The sequence below is a fragment of the Taudactylus pleione genome, unplaced genomic scaffold, assembly GCF_031769625.1.
Source record: "Taudactylus pleione unplaced genomic scaffold, aTauple2 ptg000440l, whole genome shotgun sequence".
Lineage (NCBI taxonomy): Eukaryota > Metazoa > Chordata > Amphibia > Anura > Myobatrachidae > Taudactylus > Taudactylus pleione.
Genome location: NW_028284842.1, coordinates 1,665,426 through 1,685,865, shown reverse-complemented (window position 1 = coordinate 1,685,865; position 20,440 = coordinate 1,665,426).

Sequence of the window (20,440 nt, the reverse complement as noted above, 5' to 3'; positions counted from 1 at the left end):
CACAGCACAGCCAGCATAGAGACGCCCACTACTGCTTTCTCACATCTGTAATACCTCACTGTCCTGCGTATACTTCAGTAACATCAGCCACAGCTCAGCCAGCATAGAAACCACCACTACCACTTTCTCACTACTGTAATACCTCACAGTCCTGTGTATACATCTGTAACATCAGCCACAGCACAGCCATCATAGAGACACCAACTATTGCTTTCTCACATCTTTAATACCTTACAGTAGTGTGTATAAATTTTTAACATCAGCCACAGCACAGCCAGCATAGAGACACCACTACTGCTATCTCACATCTGTAATACCTCACAGTCCTGTGTATACATCTGTAACATCAGCCACAGCACAGCCAGCATAGAGACTCCCACTACTGCTATCTCACATCTGTAATACCTCACAGTCCTGTGTATACATCTGTAACATCAGCCACAGCTCAGCCAGCATAGAGATGCCCACTACTGCTATCTCACGTCTGTAATACCTCACAGTCCTGTGTATATATCTGTAACATCAGGCACAGCACAGCCAGCACAGAGACACCCACTACTGCTATCTAACATCTGTAATACCTCACAGTCTTGTGTATACTTCTGTAACATCAGCCTCCACTCAGCCAGCATAGAGACACCCACTACTGCTATCTCACATATGTAATACCTCACAGTCCTGTGTATTCATCAGAAACATCAGCCACAGCTCAGCCAGCATAGAGACACCCACTACTGCTATCTCACATCTGTAATACCTCACAGTCCTGTGTATACATCTGTAACATTGAAGAACAGCACAGCCAGCATAGAGACACCCACTACTGCTATCTCACATCTGTAATACCTCACAGTCCTGTGTATACAACTGTAACATCAGCCACAGCACAGCCAGCATAGAGACACCCACTACTGCTATCTCACATCTGTAATACCTCACAGACCTGTGTATACATCAGTAACATCAGCCACAGCTCAGCCAGCATAGACACCCTCTGCTGCCTTCTCAAATCCATAATACATCACAGTCCTGCATATACATCTGTAACATCAACCACAGCTCAGCCAGCATAGAGACACCCACTACTGCTTTCTCACATCTGTATTACCTCACAGTCCTGAGTATACATCTGTAACTTCAGCCACAGCTCAGCCAGCATAGAGACACCCACTGCTGCTATCTCACATCTGTAATACCTCACAGTCCTGAGTATACATCTGTAACATCAGCCACAGTACAGCCAGCATAGAAACACAAACTACTGCTTTCTCACATCAGTAATACCTCACAGTCCTGTGTATACATCTGTAACATCAGCCACAGCTCAGCCAGCATAGAGACACCCACTACTGCTATCTCACATCTGTAATACCTCACAGTCCTGTGTATACATCAGTAACATCAGCCACAGCTCAGCCAGCACAGAGACACCCACTACTGCTTTCTCACATCTGTAATACCCCACTGTCCTGTGTATACATCTGTAAAATCAACCACAGCTCAGCCAGCATAGAGACACCCACTACTGCTTTCTCACATCCATAATAACTCATAGTCTTGTGTAAACATCTGTAACATCAGCCACAGCTCAGCCAGCATAGAGACACCCACTACTGCTATCTCACATCAGTAATACCTCACAGTCCTGTGTATACATCTGTAACATTGAAGAACAGCACAGCCAGCATAGACACCGACTACTGCTATCTCACATCTGTAATACCTCACAATCCTGTGTATACATCAGTAACATCAGCCACAGCTCAGCAGCATAGAGACACCCACTACTGCTTTCTCACATGTTTAATACCTCACAGTCCTGTGTATACATCTGTAACATCAGCCACAGCTCAGCCAGCATAGAGACACCCACTACTGCTATCTCACATCAGTAATACCTCACAGACCTGTGTATATATCTGTAACATCAGCCATAGTGCAGCCAGCATAGAGACACTCACTACTGCTATCTCACATATGTAATACCCCACAGTCCTGTGTATACATCTGTAACATCAGCCACAGCACAGCCAGCATAGAGACACTCACTACTGCTATCTCACATCTGTACTACCTCACAGTCCTGTGTATACATCTGTAACATCAGCCACAGCACAGCCAGCATAGAGACACCCACTACTGCTATCTCACATCTGTAATACCTCACAGTCCTGTGTATATATCTGTAACATCAGCCATAGTGCAGCCAGCATAGAGACACTCACTACTGCTATCTCACATATGTAATACCCCACAGTCCTGTGTATACATCTGTAACATCAGCCACAGCACAGCCAGCATAGAGACACTCACTACTGCTATCTCACATCTGTACTACCTCACAGTCCTGTGTATACATCAGTAACATCAGCCACAGCTCAGCCAGCACAGAGACACCCACTACTGCTTTCTCACATGTTTAATACCTCACAGTCCTGTGTATACATCTGTAACATCAGCCACAGCTCAGCCAGCATAGAGACACCCACTACTGCTATCTCACATCAGTAATACCTCACAGACCTGTGTATATATCTGTAACATCAGCCATAGTGCAGCCAGCATAGAGACACTCACTACTGCTATCTCACATATGTAATACCCCACAGTCCTGTGTATACATCTGTAACATCAGCCACAGCACAGCCAGCATAGAGACACTCACTACTGCTATCTCACATCTGTACTACCTCACAGTCCTGTGTATACATCAGTAACATCAGCCACAGCTCAGCCAGCACAGAGACACCCACTACTGCTTTCTCACATCTGTAATACCCCACTGTCCTGTGTATACATCTGTAACATCAACCACAGCTCAGCCAGCATAGAGACACCCACTACTGCTTTCTCACATCCATAATAACTCATAGTCTTGTGTAAACATCTGTAACATCAGCCACAGCTCAGCCAGCATAGAGATGACCACTACTGCTATCTCACATCAGTAATACCTCACAGTCCTGTGTATACATCTGTAACATTGAAGAACAGCACAGCCAGCATAGACACCGACTACTGCTATCTCACATCTGTAATACCTCACAGTCCTGAGTATACATCTGTAACATCAGCCACAGTACAGCCAGCATAGAAACACAAACTACTGCTTTCTCACATCAGTAATACCTCACAGTCCTGTGTATACATCTATAACATCAGCCACAGCTCAGCCAGCATAGAGACACCCACTGCTGCTATCTCACATCTGTAATACCTCACAGTCATGTGTATACATCTGTAACATCAGCCACAGCTCAGCCAGCATAGAGACACCCACTACTGCTATCTCACATCTGTAATACCTCACAGTCCTGTGTATACATCAGTAACATCAGCCACAGCTCAGCCAGCACAGAGACACCCACTACTGCTTTCTCACATCTGTAATACCCCACTGTCCTGTGTATACATCTGTAACATCAACCACAGCTCAGCCAGCATAGAGACACCCACTACTGCTTTCTCACATCCATAATAACTCATAGTCTTGTGTAAACATCTGTAACATCAGCCACAGCTCAGCCAGCATAGAGATGACCACTACTGCTATCTCACATCAGTAATACCTCACAATCCTGTGTATACATCAGTAACATCAGCCACAGCTCAGCAGCATAGAGACACCCACTACTGCTTTCTCACATGTTTAATACCTCACAGTCCTGTGTATACATCTGTAACATCAGCCACAGCTCAGCCAGCATAGAGACACCCACTACTGCTATCTCACATCAGTAATACCTCACAGTCCTGTGTATATATCTGTAACATCAGCCATTGTGCAGCCAGCATAGAGACACTCACTACTGCTATCTCACATATGTAATACCCCACAGTCCTGTGTATACATCTGTAACATCAGCCACAGCACAGCCAGCATAGAGACACCCACTACTGCTATCTCACATCTGTACTACCTCACAGTCCTATGTATACATCTGTAACATCAGCCACAGCACAGCCAGCATAGAGACACCCACTACTGCTATCTCACATCTGTAATACCTCACAGTCCTGTGTATATATCTGTAACATCAGCCATAGTGCAGCCAGCATAGAGACACTCACTACTGCTATCTCACATCTGTAATACCCCACAGTCCTGTGTATACATCTGTAACATCAGCCACAGCACATCCAGCATAGAGACACCCACTACTGCTTTCTCACATCTGTAATACCTCACAGTCCTGTGTATACATCTTTAACATCAGCCACAGCACAGCCAGCATAGAGACACCCACTACTGCTATCTCACATCTGTAATACCTCATAGTCCTGTGTATACATCTGTAACATCATCCACAGCTCAGCCAGCATAGAGACACCCACTGCTGCTTTCACACATCTTTAATACCTCACAGTCATGTGTATACATCTGTAACATCAGCCACTGCTCAGCCAGCATAGAGACACACACTACTGCTATCTCACATCTGTAATACCTCACAGTCCTGTGTTTACAACAGTAACATCAGCCACAGCTCAGCCAGCATAGAGACACCCACTACTGCTATCTCACATCTGTAATACCTCACAGTCCTGTGTTTACATCAGTAACATCAGCCACAGCACAGCCAGCATAGAGACGCCCACTACTGCTTTCTCACATCTGTAATACCTCACTGTCCTGCGTATACTTCAGTAACATCAGCCACAGCTCAGCCAGCATAGAAACCACCACTACCACTTTCTCACTACTGTAATACCTCACAGTCCTGTGTATACATCTGTAACATCAGCCACAGCACAGCCATCATAGAGACACCAACTATTGCTTTCTCACATCTTTAATACCTTACAGTAGTGTGTATAAATTTTTAACATCAGCCACAGCACAGCCAGCATAGAGACACCACTACTGCTATCTCACATCTGTAATACCTCACAGTCCTGTGTATACATCTGTAACATCAGCCACAGCACAGCCAGCATAGAGACTCCCACTACTGCTATCTCACATCTGTAATACCTCACAGTCCTGTGTATACATCTGTAACATCAGCCACAGCTCAGCCAGCATAGAGATGCCCACTACTGCTATCTCACGTCTGTAATACCTCACAGTCCTGTGTATATATCTGTAACATCAGGCACAGCACAGCCAGCACAGAGACACCCACTACTGCTATCTAACATCTGTAATACCTCACAGTCTTGTGTATACTTCTGTAACATCAGCCTCCACTCAGCCAGCATAGAGACACCCACTACTGCTATCTCACATATGTAATACCTCACAGTCCTGTGTATTCATCAGAAACATCAGCCACAGCTCAGCCAGCATAGAGACACCCACTACTGCTATCTCACATCTGTAATACCTCACAGTCCTGTGTATACATCTGTAACATTGAAGAACAGCACAGCCAGCATAGAGACACCCACTACTGCTATCTCACATCTGTAATACCTCACAGTCCTGTGTATACAACTGTAACATCAGCCACAGCACAGCCAGCATAGAGACACCCACTACTGCTATCTCACATCTGTAATACCTCACAGACCTGTGTATACATCAGTAACATCAGCCACAGCTCAGCCAGCATAGACACCCTCTGCTGCCTTCTCAAATCCATAATACATCACAGTCCTGCATATACATCTGTAACATCAACCACAGCTCAGCCAGCATAGAGACACCCACTACTGCTTTCTCACATCTGTATTACCTCACAGTCCTGAGTATACATCTGTAACTTCAGCCACAGCTCAGCCAGCATAGAGACACCCACTGCTGCTATCTCACATCTGTAATACCTCACAGTCCTGAGTATACATCTGTAACATCAGCCACAGTACAGCCAGCATAGAAACACAAACTACTGCTTTCTCACATCAGTAATACCTCACAGTCCTGTGTATACATCTGTAACATCAGCCACAGCTCAGCCAGCATAGAGACACCCACTACTGCTATCTCACATCTGTAATACCTCACAGTCCTGTGTATACATCAGTAACATCAGCCACAGCTCAGCCAGCACAGAGACACCCACTACTGCTTTCTCACATCTGTAATACCCCACTGTCCTGTGTATACATCTGTAAAATCAACCACAGCTCAGCCAGCATAGAGACACCCACTACTGCTTTCTCACATCCATAATAACTCATAGTCTTGTGTAAACATCTGTAACATCAGCCACAGCTCAGCCAGCATAGAGACACCCACTACTGCTATCTCACATCAGTAATACCTCACAGTCCTGTGTATACATCTGTAACATTGAAGAACAGCACAGCCAGCATAGACACCGACTACTGCTATCTCACATCTGTAATACCTCACAATCCTGTGTATACATCAGTAACATCAGCCACAGCTCAGCAGCATAGAGACACCCACTACTGCTTTCTCACATGTTTAATACCTCACAGTCCTGTGTATACATCTGTAACATCAGCCACAGCTCAGCCAGCATAGAGACACCCACTACTGCTATCTCACATCAGTAATACCTCACAGACCTGTGTATATATCTGTAACATCAGCCATAGTGCAGCCAGCATAGAGACACTCACTACTGCTATCTCACATATGTAATACCCCACAGTCCTGTGTATACATCTGTAACATCAGCCACAGCACAGCCAGCATAGAGACACTCACTACTGCTATCTCACATCTGTACTACCTCACAGTCCTGTGTATACATCTGTAACATCAGCCACAGCACAGCCAGCATAGAGACACCCACTACTGCTATCTCACATCTGTAATACCTCACAGTCCTGTGTATATATCTGTAACATCAGCCATAGTGCAGCCAGCATAGAGACACTCACTACTGCTATCTCACATCTGTAATACCCCACAGTCCTGTGTATACATCTGTAACATCAGCCACAGCACAGCCAGCATAGAGACACCCACTACTGCTTTCTCACATCTGTAATACCTCACAGTCCTGTGTATACATCTGTAACATCAGCCACAGCACAGCCAGCATAGAGACACCCACTACTGCTATCTCACATCTGTAATACCTCATAGTCCTGTGTATACATCTGTAACATCATCCACAGCTCAGCCAGCATAGAGACACCCACTGCTGCTTTCACACATCTTTAATACCTCACAGTCATGTGTATACATCTGTAACATCAGCCACTGCTCAGCCAGCATAGAGACACACACTACTGCTATCTCACATCTGTAATACCTCACAGTCCTGTGTTTACAACAGTAACATCAGCCACAGCTCAGCCAGCATAGAGACGCCCACTACTGCTTTCTCACATCTGTAATACCTCACTGTCCTGCGTATACTTCAGTAACATCAGCCACAGCTCAGCCAGCATAGAAACCACCACTACCACTTTCTCACTACTGTAATACCTCACAGTCCTGTGTATACATCTGTAACATCAGCCACAGCACAGCCATCATAGAGACACCAACTATTGCTTTCTCACATCTTTAATACCTTACAGTAGTGTGTATAAATTTTTAACATCAGCCACAGCACAGCCAGCATAGAGACACCACTACTGCTATCTCACATCTGTAATACCTCACAGTCCTGTGTATACATCTGTAACATCAGCCACAGCACAGCCAGCATAGAGACACCCACTACTGCTATCTCACATCTGTAATACCTCACAGTCCTGTGTATACATCTGTAACATCAGCCACAGCTCAGCCAGCATAGAGATGCCCACTACTGCTATCTCACATCTGTAATACCTCACAGTCCTGTGTATATATCTGTAACATCAGGCACAGCACAGCCAGCACAGAGACACCCACTACTGCTATCTAACATCTGTAATACCTCACAGTCTTGTGTATACTTCTGTAACATCAGCCTCCACTCAGCCAGCATAGAGACACCCACTACTGCTATCTCACATATGTAATACCTCACAGTCCTGTGTATTCATCAGAAACATCAGCCACAGCTCAGCCAGCATAGAGACACCCACTACTGCTATCTCACATCTGTAATACCTCACAGTCCTGTGTATACATTTGTAACATTGAAGAACAGCACTGCCAGCATAGAGACACCCACTACTGCTATCTCACATCTGTAATACCTCACAGTCCTGTGTATACAACTGTAACATCAGCCACAGCACAGCCAGCATAGAGACACCCACTATTGCTATCTAACATCTGTAATACCTCACAGACCTGTGTATACATCAGTAACATCAGCCACAGCTCAGCCAGCATAGACACCCACTGCGGCCTTCTCAAATCCATAATACATCACAGTCCTGCATATACATCTGTAACATCAACCACAGCTCAGCCAGCATAGAGACACCCACTACTGCTTTCTCACATCTTTAATACCTCACAGTCCTGTGTATACATCAGTAACATCAGCCACAGCTCAGCCAGCATAGAGACACCCACTACTGCTATCTCACATCTGTAATACCTCACAGTCCTGTGTATACATCTGTAACATCAGCCACAGCACAGCCAGCATAGAGACACCCACTACTGCTATCTCACATCTGTAATACCCCACAGTCCTGTGTATACATCTGTAACATCAACCACAGCTCAGCCAGCATAGAGACACCCACTACTGCTATCTCACTTCCATAATAACTCATAGTCTTGTGTAAACATCTGTAACATCAGCCACAGCTCAGCCAGCATAGAGATGACCACTACTGCTATCTCACATCTGTAATACTTCACAGTCCTGTGTATACATCTTTAACATGAGCCACAGCTCAGCCAGCATAGAGACACCCACTACTGCTATCTCACATCTGTAATACCTCACAGTCCTGTGTATAAATTTGTAATATCAGCCACAGCACAGCCAGCATAGACACCGACTACTGCTATCTCACATCTGTAATACCTCACAGACCTGTGTATTAGGGGTGTGCATCGGCCACTTTTCGTGTTTTGTGTTTTGGTTTTGGATCTGGATCTTTCTTCGTGTTTTGGATCTGGATTGGTTTTGCCAAAACCACCCTTCCGTGTTTTGGGTTCTGGGTTTTGTGTTTTGGATCTGTATTTTTTTGAAAAAAAGCATAAAAACAGCTAAAATCACAGAATTTGTAGGTTTTTCTGCTCCTATGCTATTATTAACCTCAATAACCTTAATTTCCACTCATTTCCAGTCTATTCTGAACACCTCACACCTCACAATAGTGTTTTTATGTCCAAAAGGTTGCACCGAGGTAGCTGGATGACTATGCTAAGCGACACGAGTGGGCGGCACAAACACGTGACCCATCTAGGAGTGACACTGCAGTGGCAGGCAGGATGGCAGTTAGAAAAACTAGGCCCCAAACTGTACATAATGCAAAGAAAAAAAGAGGTGCAAGATGGAATTGTCCTTGGGCCCTCCCACCCACCCTTATGTTGTATAAACAGGACATGCACACTTTAACAAATCAATCATTTCAGCGCCAGGGTCTGCCACACAACTGTGGCTGAAATGATTGGTTCGTTTGGGCCCCCACAAAACAAGCTGGCAATTAATGTGTCCCTGCACAAACTGGCTCTACGGAGGCAAGATGTCATCCTCATCCTCCTCATCCACCGATTCCTCACCCTCTTCAGTGTGTACATCCTCATCCTCACAAAGTATTAACTCGTCCCCACTTGAATCCACCACCACAGGTCCCTCTGTACCTTCTGGAGGCTGGTCTCCCTGGAAGAGCTGATAATTCATTTTGATGAACATCATCTTCTCCACATTCTGTGGAAGCAACCTCCTACGCCTTTCGCTGACAAGGTTCCCGGCTGCACTAAACACTCTTTCGGAGTACACACTGGAGGGGGGGCAACTCAGGTAAAATAGAGCCAGTTTGTACAGGGGCCTCCAAATTGCCTCTTTTTCCTGCCAGTACAGGTATGGACTGTCTGACATGCCTACTTGGATGCTGTCACCGATGTAATCCTCCACCATTCTGTCAATGGTGACAGTATCATATGCAGTGACAGTAGACATGTCAGAAATTGTTGCCAGGTCCTTCAGTCCGGACCAGATGTCCAAACTTGGTCCTGCCTGCCCTGCATCACCGCCAGCGGGTTGCTTAGGATACCTAAGTTTTTTCCTGGCAGCCCCAGTTGCGGGAGAAAATGAAGAAGGAGCCGTTGACGTGTCACGTTCCGCTTCAGCTGACAGTGTGTTCACCAGCAGGTCTTTGCACCTCTGCAGGCTTGTGTCGGCCGGAAAGAGAGACACCACATAGGCTTTAAACCTAGGATCGAGCACGGTGGCCAAAATGTAGTGGTCTGATTTCAACAGATTGACCACCCTGGAATCCTGGCAAAGCGAATGAAGGGCTTCATCCACAAGTCCCACATGCCGAGCGGAATCGCTCCGTCTTAGCTCCTCCTTCACTTTCTCCAGCTGCTTCTGCAAAAGCCTGATGAGGGGAATGACCTGACTCAAGCTGGCAGTGTCTGAACTGACTTCACGTGTGGCAAGTTCGAAGGGCTGAAGAACCTTGCACAACACGGAAATCATTCTCCACTGTGCTTGAGTCAGGTGCATACCCCCTCCTTTGCCTATGTCATAGGTGGATGTATAGGCTTGTATGGCCTTTTGCTGCTCCTCCATCCTCTGAAGCATATAGAGGGTTGAGTTCCACCGCGTCACAACCTCTTGCTTCAGGTGATGGCGGGGCAGGTTCAAGAGTGTTTGCTGGCGCTCCAGTCTTCGGCACGCAGTCGCTGAATGGCGAAAGTGGCCAGAAATTTTTCGGGCCACCCAAAGCGTCTCCTGCACGCCCCTGTCGCTTTTCAGAAAATTCTGCACCACCAAGTTTATTGTGTGAGCAAAACATGGGACGTGCTGGAATTTGCCCAGATGTAATGCCCGCACAATATTGGTGGCGTTGTCAGATATCACAAATCCCCAGGAGAGTCTAAGTGGGGTAAGCCACTGGGCGATGATTTCCCTCAGTTTCTCTAAGAGGTTGTCGGCGGTGTGCCTCTTACTGAAACCGGTGATACACAGCGTAGCCTGCCTTGTAACGAGCTGGCGTTTCTGAGATGCTGCTACTGGTGACGCTGCTGCTGTTGCTGCGTAAGGTGATACATCTACCCAGTGGGCTGTCACAGTCATATAGTCCTTAGTCTGCCCTGTTCCACTTGTCCACATGTCCGTGGTTAAGTGGACATTGTGTACAACGGCATTTTTCAGGACACTGAGGACACTTTTTCTGACGTTTCTGTACAGTCTCGGTATCGCCTGCCTAGTGAAGTGGAATCTAGACGGGATTTGGAACCGGGGACACACTACCTCCATCAATTGTCTAAATCCCACTGCACTAATGGCGGATACCGGACGCACGTCTAACACCAACATAGCAGTCAAGGCCTCAGTTATACGTTTTGCTTCAGGATGACTGCTGTCGTACTTCATCCTCCTCGCTAAGGACTGTTGGAGGGTCAATTGTTTAGTAAAAGTAGTGGTGTTCCTACTTCCTCTCTGGGATGATGAACGACTCCCAGCAGAAGCAGCAACAGCAGCAGCGGCAGCAGTAGGCGTAGCAATGCAGGATCCTCCGGAGGAATCCCGGATAGGAGAGTCAGTCATGCCAGTGATATGGCCTGCAGGACTACTTCCGATCCTGACTAAGGAGGAAATTGACGAGGAGGGAGTTGACGGTGTGGTTTGCAGGCGCTTGGATACAACAGGACAACGGGATTTAGGTGTCCCTGGACTGCTTACGGTCTGAGCCAAAGTTTCTGAACTTGACAGTAACTTTTTATGAACGCGCTGCAGGTGCCGTTTAAGGGAGGATGTTCCTAGGTGGTTGACGTCCCTACCCCTACTTATTTCACCTTTACATATGGTACATATGGCAAGACAGTTGTTGTCCGGATTTGGATAGAAATATTGCCAGACCAAAGAGGTGGAATGTTTGGTCTTCTGCCCAGGCATGACCGTGATGGGCTTTTTCATCCCACGGACAACAACTGTCTCCCCCGGAGCCTGATTTAAACAAACCACATCACCATCAGAATCCTCCTCGCCAACTTCCTCCTCAGCGCCAGCTACACCAGTATCCTCATCCTGTTGTACTTCAACAGTGACATCTTCAATTTGCATATCAGCAAGTGGACTGTGGGTGCTCCTTTCAGCACTTGCAGGGGGCGTGCAAATGGTGGAAAGAGCCACCTCTTCCCGTCCAGTGCTGGGAAGGTCAGGCATCGCAACCACCACCACACTTGGACTCTCTTTGGGGATTTGTGATATCTTCTTAGAAAGCACAGTTCTTCGCTGTGCTTTTGCCAGCTTAACTCTTTTGATTTTTTTAGTGGGAGGAGTGCTTCCATCGTCATGTGAAGCTGAACCACTAGTCATGAACATACTAGGGATCGACCGTAGCCGTTCCTTGCCACTCCGTGTCGTAAATGGCATATTGGCAAGTTTACGTTTCTCTTCAGCTGATTTAAATGTCTTTTTCAAGGTCATTTTCCTGAACTTTGCCATTTGGGATTGTATGTGCCCTCTACTATGACATTGGGCATCGGCCTTGGCAGACGACGTTGATGGCATGTTATCGTCTATGTCATGACTAGTGGCAGCAGCTTCAGCACTAGGAGGAAGTGGTTCTTGATCTTTCTCTATTTTATTTTTATCGGAGACAGTTTGGTCCTCCATTTATGTTATATCGATTTGATATATACGTGCGGCTAAACACAGAAAATAAATTTTTTTTTGGTTCGGACTGGAGTGTACTTTGTGGGTTACAGCACCCTTTAACGGTCAAGCCAGCCGGCCCTTTACTTATGACACAGGCGCACTCTTGGCACTACTTTGTTGATGCACGTGCGGCTACTGCGCACACAATTCACAAACACAGAAAATAAATTTTTTTTGGTTTGGACTGGAGTGTACTTTGGGGGTTACAGCACCCTTTAACGGTCAAGCCAGCCGGCCCTTTACTTATGACACAGGCGCACGCTTGGCACTACTTTGTTGATGCACGTGCGGCTACTGCGCACACAATTCACAAACACAGAAAATAATTTTTTTTTGGTTTGGACTGGAGTGTACTTTCGGGGGTTACAGCACCCTTTAACGGTCAAGCCAGCCGGCCCTTTACTTATGACACAGGCGCACGCTTGGCACTACTTTGTTGATGCACGTGCGGCTACTGCGCACACAATTCACAAACACAGAAAATAATTTTTTTTTAGGTTTGGACTGGAGTGTACTTTCAGGGGGTTACAGCACCCTTAACGGTCAAGCCAGCCGGCCCTTTACTTATGACACAGGCGCACGCTTGGCACTACTTTGTTGATGCACGTGCGGCTACTGCGCACACAATTCACAAACACAGAAAATAATTTTTTTTTTGGTTTGGACTGGAGTGTACTTTCGGGGGTTACAGCACCCTTAACGGTCAAGCCAGCCGGCCCTTTACTTATGACACAGGCGCACGCTTGGCACTACTTTGTTGATGCACGTGCGGCTTACTGCGCACACAATTCACAAACACAGAAAATAATTTTTTTTTTGGTTTGGACTGGAGTGTACTTTCGGGGGTTACAGCACCCTTTAACGGTCCAGCCAGCCGGCCCTTTACTTATGACACAGGCGCACGCTTGGCACTACTTTGTTGATGCACGTGCGGCTACTGCGCACACAATTCACAAACACAGAAAATAATTTTTTTTTGGTTTGGACTGGAGTGTACTTTCGGGAGTTACAGCACCCTTAACGGTCAAGCCAGCCGGCCCTTTACTTATGACACAGGCGCACGCTTGGCACTACTTTGTTGATGCACGTGCGGCTACTGCGCACACAATTCACAAACACAGAAAATAATTTTTTTTGGTTTGGACTGGAGTGTACTTTCAGGGGTTACAGCACCCTTTAACGGTCAAGCCAGCCGGCCCTTTACTTATGACACAGGCGCACGCTTGGCACTACTTTGTTGATGCACGTGCGGCTACTGCGCACACAATTCACAAACACAGAAAATAATTTTTTTTTGGTTTGGACTGGAGTGTACTTTCGGGGGTTACAGCACCCTTTAACGGTCAAGCCAGCCGGCCCTTTACTTATGACACACGCACTCTTGGCACTACTTTGTTGATGCACGTGCGGCTACTGCGCACACAATTCACAAACACAGAAAATAATTTTTTTTTAGGTTTGGACTGGAGTGTACTTTCGGGGGTTACAGCACCCTTAACGGTCAAGCCAGCCGGCCCTTTACTTATGACACAGGCGCACGCTTGGCACTACTTTGTTGATGCACGTGCGGCTACTGCGCACACAATTCACAACCACAGAAAATAATTTTTTTTTGGTTTGGACTGGAGTGTACTTTCGGGGGTTACAGCACCCTTTAACGGTCAAGCCAGCCGGCCCTTTACTTATGACACAGGCGCACGCTTGGCACTACTTTGTTGATGCACGTGCGGCTACTGCGCACACAATTCACAAACACAGAAAATAATTTTTTTTTAGGTTTGGACTGGAGTGTACTTTCGGGGGTTACAGCACCCTTAACGGTCAAGCCAGCCGGCCCTTTACTTATGACACAGGCGCACGCTTGGCACTACTTTGTTGATGCACGTGCGGCTACTGCGCACACAATTCACAAACACAGAAAATAATTTTTTTTTTGGTTTGGACTGGAGTGTACTTTCGGGGGTTACAGCACCCTTAACGGTCAAGCCAGCCGGCCCTTTACTTATGACACAGGCGCATGCTTGGCACTACTTTGTTGATGCACGTGCGGCTACTGCGCACACAATTCACAAACACAGAAAATAATTTTTTTTTTGGTTTGGACTGGAGTGTACTTTAGGGGGTTACAGCACCCTTAACGGTCAAGCCAGCCGGCCCTTTACTTATGACACAGGCGAACGCTTGACACTACTTTGTTGATGCACGTGCGGCTACTGCGCACACAATTCACAAACACAGAAAATAATTTTTTTTTGGTTTGGACTGGAGTGTACTTTCAGGGGTTACAGCACCCTTTAACGGTCAAGCCAGCCGGCCCTTTACTTATGACACAGGCGCACGCTTGGCACTACTTTGTTGATGCACGTGCGGCTACTGCGCACACAATTCACAAACACAGAAAATAATTTTTTTTTGGTTTGGACTGGAGTGTACTTTCGGGGGTTACAGCACCCTTTAACGGTCAAGCCAGCCGGCCCTTTACTTATGACACAGGGGCACTCTTGGCACTACTTTGTTGATGCACGTGCGGCTACTGCGCACACAATTCACAAACACAGAAAATAATTTTTTTTTAGGTTTGGACTGGAGTGTACTTTCGGGGGTTACAGCACCCTTAACGGTCAAGCCAGCCGGCCCTTTACTTATGACACAGGCGCACGCTTGGCACTACTTTGTTGATGCACGTGCGGCTACTGCGCACACAATTCACAAACACAGAAAATAATTTTTTTTTGGTTTGGACTGGAGTGTACTTTCGGGGGTTACAGCACCCTTTAACGGTCAAGCCAGCCGGCCCTTTACTTATGACACAGGGGCACTCTTGGCACTACTTTGTTGATGCACGTGCGGCTACTGCGCACACAATTCACAAACACAGAAAATAATTTTTTTTTAGGTTTGGACTGGAGTGTACTTTCGGGGGTTACAGCACCCTTAACGGTCAAGCCAGCCGGCCCTTTACTTATGACACAGGCGCACGCTTGGCACTACTTTGTTGATGCACGTGCGGCTACTGCGCACACAATTCACAAACACAGAAAATATTTTTTTTTTGGTTTGGACTGGAGTGTACTTTCGGGGGTTACAGCACCCTTTAACGGTCAAGCCAGCCGGCCCTTTACTTATGACACAGGCGCACGCTTGGCACTACTTTGTTGATGCACGTGCGGCTACTGCGCACACAATTCACAAACACAGAAAATAATTTTTTTTTAGGTTTGGACTGGAGTGTACTTTCGGGGGTTACAGCACCCTTAATGGTCAAGCCAGCCGGCCCTTTACTTATGACACAGGCGCACGCTTGGCACTACTTTGTTGATGCACGTGCGGCTACTGCGCACACAATTCACAAACACAGAAAATAATTTTTTTTTTGGTTTGGACTGGAGTGTACTTTCGGGGGTTACAGCACCCTTAACGGTCAAGCCAGCCGGCCCTTTACTTATGACACAGGCGCACGCTTGGCACTACTTTGTTGATGCACGTGCGGCTACTGCGCACACAATTCACAAACACAGAAAATATATTATTTTTTTAGCACTTGGGGGGAGCACCCCTGATGGACAGAGCACCCCCTGGACAACACTACAGCACCCCTTTAGGACTGGGACACTGCACAGGACTTTGGAACTGACAGCACAACACAGTCCAGCCAGCCCCTATGGACTTTGAAGTAGTGGACACAGCCCCTATTAACAACAGCAGCACAGCACAACACAGCCAGCCCCTATGGACTTTGAAGTAGTGGACAACAGCAGCACTACACTACACTACACTACACAGCACTAACTCCCACCCTCCCTCTTCACTGTCCACAGCCGAGTGAGAAAATGGCGCCGACGCGGGTACCTTATATAGGATCCAAAACCCGCGAGACTCGGAAGGCGGGATGATGACGTTTTGCCTCGATGTCAGATCCGAGTCAGGCGGGAAAAGTCGAGCCTGACTCGGATCGGACTCGGATCGGGGGGGCTCGGGGGGGTTCGGATTTCAGAAATCCGAACCCGCTCACCCCTACTGTGTATACATCTGTAACATCAGCCACAGCTCAGCAGCATAGAGACACCCACTACTGCTATCTCACATCTGTAATACCTCACAGTCCTGTGTATACATTTGTAACATCAGCCACAGCACAGCCAGCATAGAGACACCCACTACTGCTATCTCACATCTGTAATACCTCACAGTCCTGTGTATACATCAGTAACATCAGCCACAGCACAGCCAGCATAGAGACACCCACTACTGCTATCTCACATCTGTAATACCTCACATTCCTGTGTATACATCTGTAACATCAGCCACAGCTCAGCAGCATAGAGACACCCACTACTGCTATCTCACATCTGTAATACCTCACAGTCCTGTGTATACATCTGTAACATCATCCACAGCACAGCCAGCATAGAGACACCCACTACTGCTATCTCACATCTGTAATACCTCACAGTCCTGTGTATACATCTGTAACATCAGCCACAGCACAGCAAGCATAGAGACACCCACTACTGCTATCTCACATCTGTAATACCTCACAGTCCTGTGTATAAATTTGTAACATCAGCCACAGCTCAGCCAGCACAGAGATACCCACTACTGCTATCTCACATCTGTAATACCTCACAGTCCTGTGTATACATCTGTAACATCAGCCACAGCACAGCAAGCATAGAGACACCCACTACTGCTATCTCACATCTGTAATACCTCACAGTCCTGTGTATAAATTTGTAACATCAGCCACAGCATAGCCAGCATAGACACCGACTACTGCTATCTCACATCTGTAATACCTCACAGACCTGTGTATACATCTGTAACATCAGCCACAGCTCAGCAGCATAGAGACACCCACTACTGCTTTCTCACATGTTTAATACCTCACAGTCCTGTGTATACATTGGTAACATCAGCCACAGCTCAGCCAGCACAGAGATACCCACTACTGGTATCTCACATCTGTAATACCTCACATTCCTGTGTATACATCTGTAACATCAGCCACAGCTCAGCCAGCATAGAGAAACCCACTACTGCTATCTCACATCAGTAATATCTCACAGTCCTGTGTATATATCTGTAACATCAGCCATAGTGCAGCCAGCATAGAGACACTCACTACAGCTATCTCACATCTGTAATACACCACAGTCCTGTGTATACATCTGTAACATCATCCACAGCTCAGCCAGCACAGAGATACCCACTACTGCTATCTCACATCTGTAATACCTCACATTCCTGTGTATACATCTGTAACATCAGCCACTGCTCAGCCAGCATAGAGACACCCTCTACTGCTATCTCACATCTGTAATACCTCACGGTCCTGTGTTTACAACAGTAACATCAGCCACAGCTCAGCCAGCATAGTGTCGCCCACTACTGCTGTCTCACATCTGTAATACCTCACTGTCCTGCGTATACTTCAGTAACATCAGCCACAGCTCAGCCAGCATAGAAACCCCCACTACCACTTTCTCACATCTGTAATACCTCACAGTCCTGAGTATACATCAGTAACATCAGCCACAGCACAGCCAGCATAGAGACACCAACTATTGCTTTCTCACATCTTTAATACCTTACAGTCCAGTGTATAAATTTTTAACATCAGCCACAGCACAGCCAGCATAGAGACACCACTACTGCTATCTCACATCTGTAATACCTCACAGTCCTGTGTATACATCAGTAACATCAGCCACAGCTCAGCCAGCATAGAGACACCACTACTCCTATCTCATATCTGTAATACCTCACAGTCCTGTGTATACATCAGTAACATCAGCCACAGCACAGCCAGCATAAAGACACCCACTACTGCTATCTCACATCTGTAATACCTCACAGTCCTGTGTATACATCTGTAACATCAGCCACAGCTCAGCCAGCATAGAGACGCCCACTACTACTTTCACACATCTGTAATACCTCACAGTCCTGTGTATACATCTGTAATATCAGCCACAGCACAGCCAGCACAGAGACGCCCACTACTGTTATCTCACATCTGTAATACCTCACAGTCCTGTGTATACATCTGTAACATCAGCCACAGCTCAGCCGGCATAGAGACGCCCACTATTGTTATCTCACATCTGTAATACCTCACAGTCCTGTGTATATATCTGTAACATCAGCCACAGCACAGCCAGCATAGAGACACCCACTACTGCTATCTAACATCTGTAATACCTCAATGTCTTGTGTATACTTCTGTAACATCAGCCTCCACTCAGCCAGCATAGAGACACCCACTACTGCTATCTCACATATGTAATACCTCACAGTCCTGTGTATTCATCAGTAACATCAGCCACAGCTCAGCCAGCATAGAGACACCCATTGCCACATTCTCACATCCGTAATACCTCACAGTCCTGTGTATACATCTGAAACATCAGCCACAGCTCAGCCAGCATAGAGACGCCCACTACTGCTTTCAAACATCTGTAATACCCCACAGTCCTGTGTATACATCTGTAACATCAGCCACAGCACAGCCAGCATAGAGACACCCACTACTGCTTTCTCACATCTGTAATACCTCACAGTCCTGTGTATACATCTGTAACATCAGCCACAGCTCAGCCAGTATAGAGACACCCACTACTGCTATCTCACATCTGTTATACCTCATAGTCCTGTGTATACATCTGTAACATCAGCCACTGCTCAGCCAGCATAGAGACACCCTCTACTGCTATCTCACATCTGTAATACCTCACGGTCCTGTGTTTACAACAGTAACATCAGCCACAGCTCAGCCAGCATAGAGACGCCCACTACTGCTATCTCACATCTGTAATACCTCACAGTCCTGTGTTTACATCAGTAACATCAGCCACAGCACAGCCAGCATAGAGTCGCCCACTACTGCTGTCTCACATCTGTAATACCTCACTGTCCTGCGTATACTTCAGTAACATCAGCCACAGCTCAGCCAGCATAGAAACCCCCACTACCACTTTCTCACATCTGTAATACCTCACAGTCCTGTGTATACATCTGTAACATCAGCCACAGCACAGCCAGCATAGAGACACCAACTATTGCTTTCTCACATCTTTAATACCTTACAGTCCTGTGTATAAATTTTTAACATCAGCCACAGCACAGCCAGCATAGAGACACCACTACTGCTATCTCACATCTGTAATACCTCACAGTCCTGTTTATACATCAGTAACATCAGCCACAGCTCAGCCAGCATAGAGACACCACTACTCCTATCTCATATCTGTAATACCTCACAGTCCTGTGTATACATCAGTAACATCAGCCACAGCACAGCCAGCATAGAGACACCCACTACTGCTATCTCACATCTGTAATACCTCACAGTCCTGTGTATACATCTGTAACATCAGCCACAGCACAGCCAGCATAGACACCGACTACTGCTATCTCACATCTGTAATACCTCACATTCCTGTGTATACATCTGTAACATCAGCCACAGCTCAGCAGCATAGAGACACCCACTACTGCTATCTCACATCTGTAATACCTCACAGTCCTGTGTATACATCTGTAACATCAGCCACAGCTCAGCCAGCACAGAGATAACCACTACTGCTATCTCACATCTGTAATACCTCACAGTCCTGTGTATACATCTGTATCATCAGCCACAGCACAGCTAGCATAGAGACACCCACTACTGCTAACTCACATCTGTAATACCTCACAGTCCTGTGTATACATCTGTAACATCAGCCACAGCACAGCAAGCATAGAGACACCCACTACTGCTATCTCACATCTGTAATACCTCACAGTCT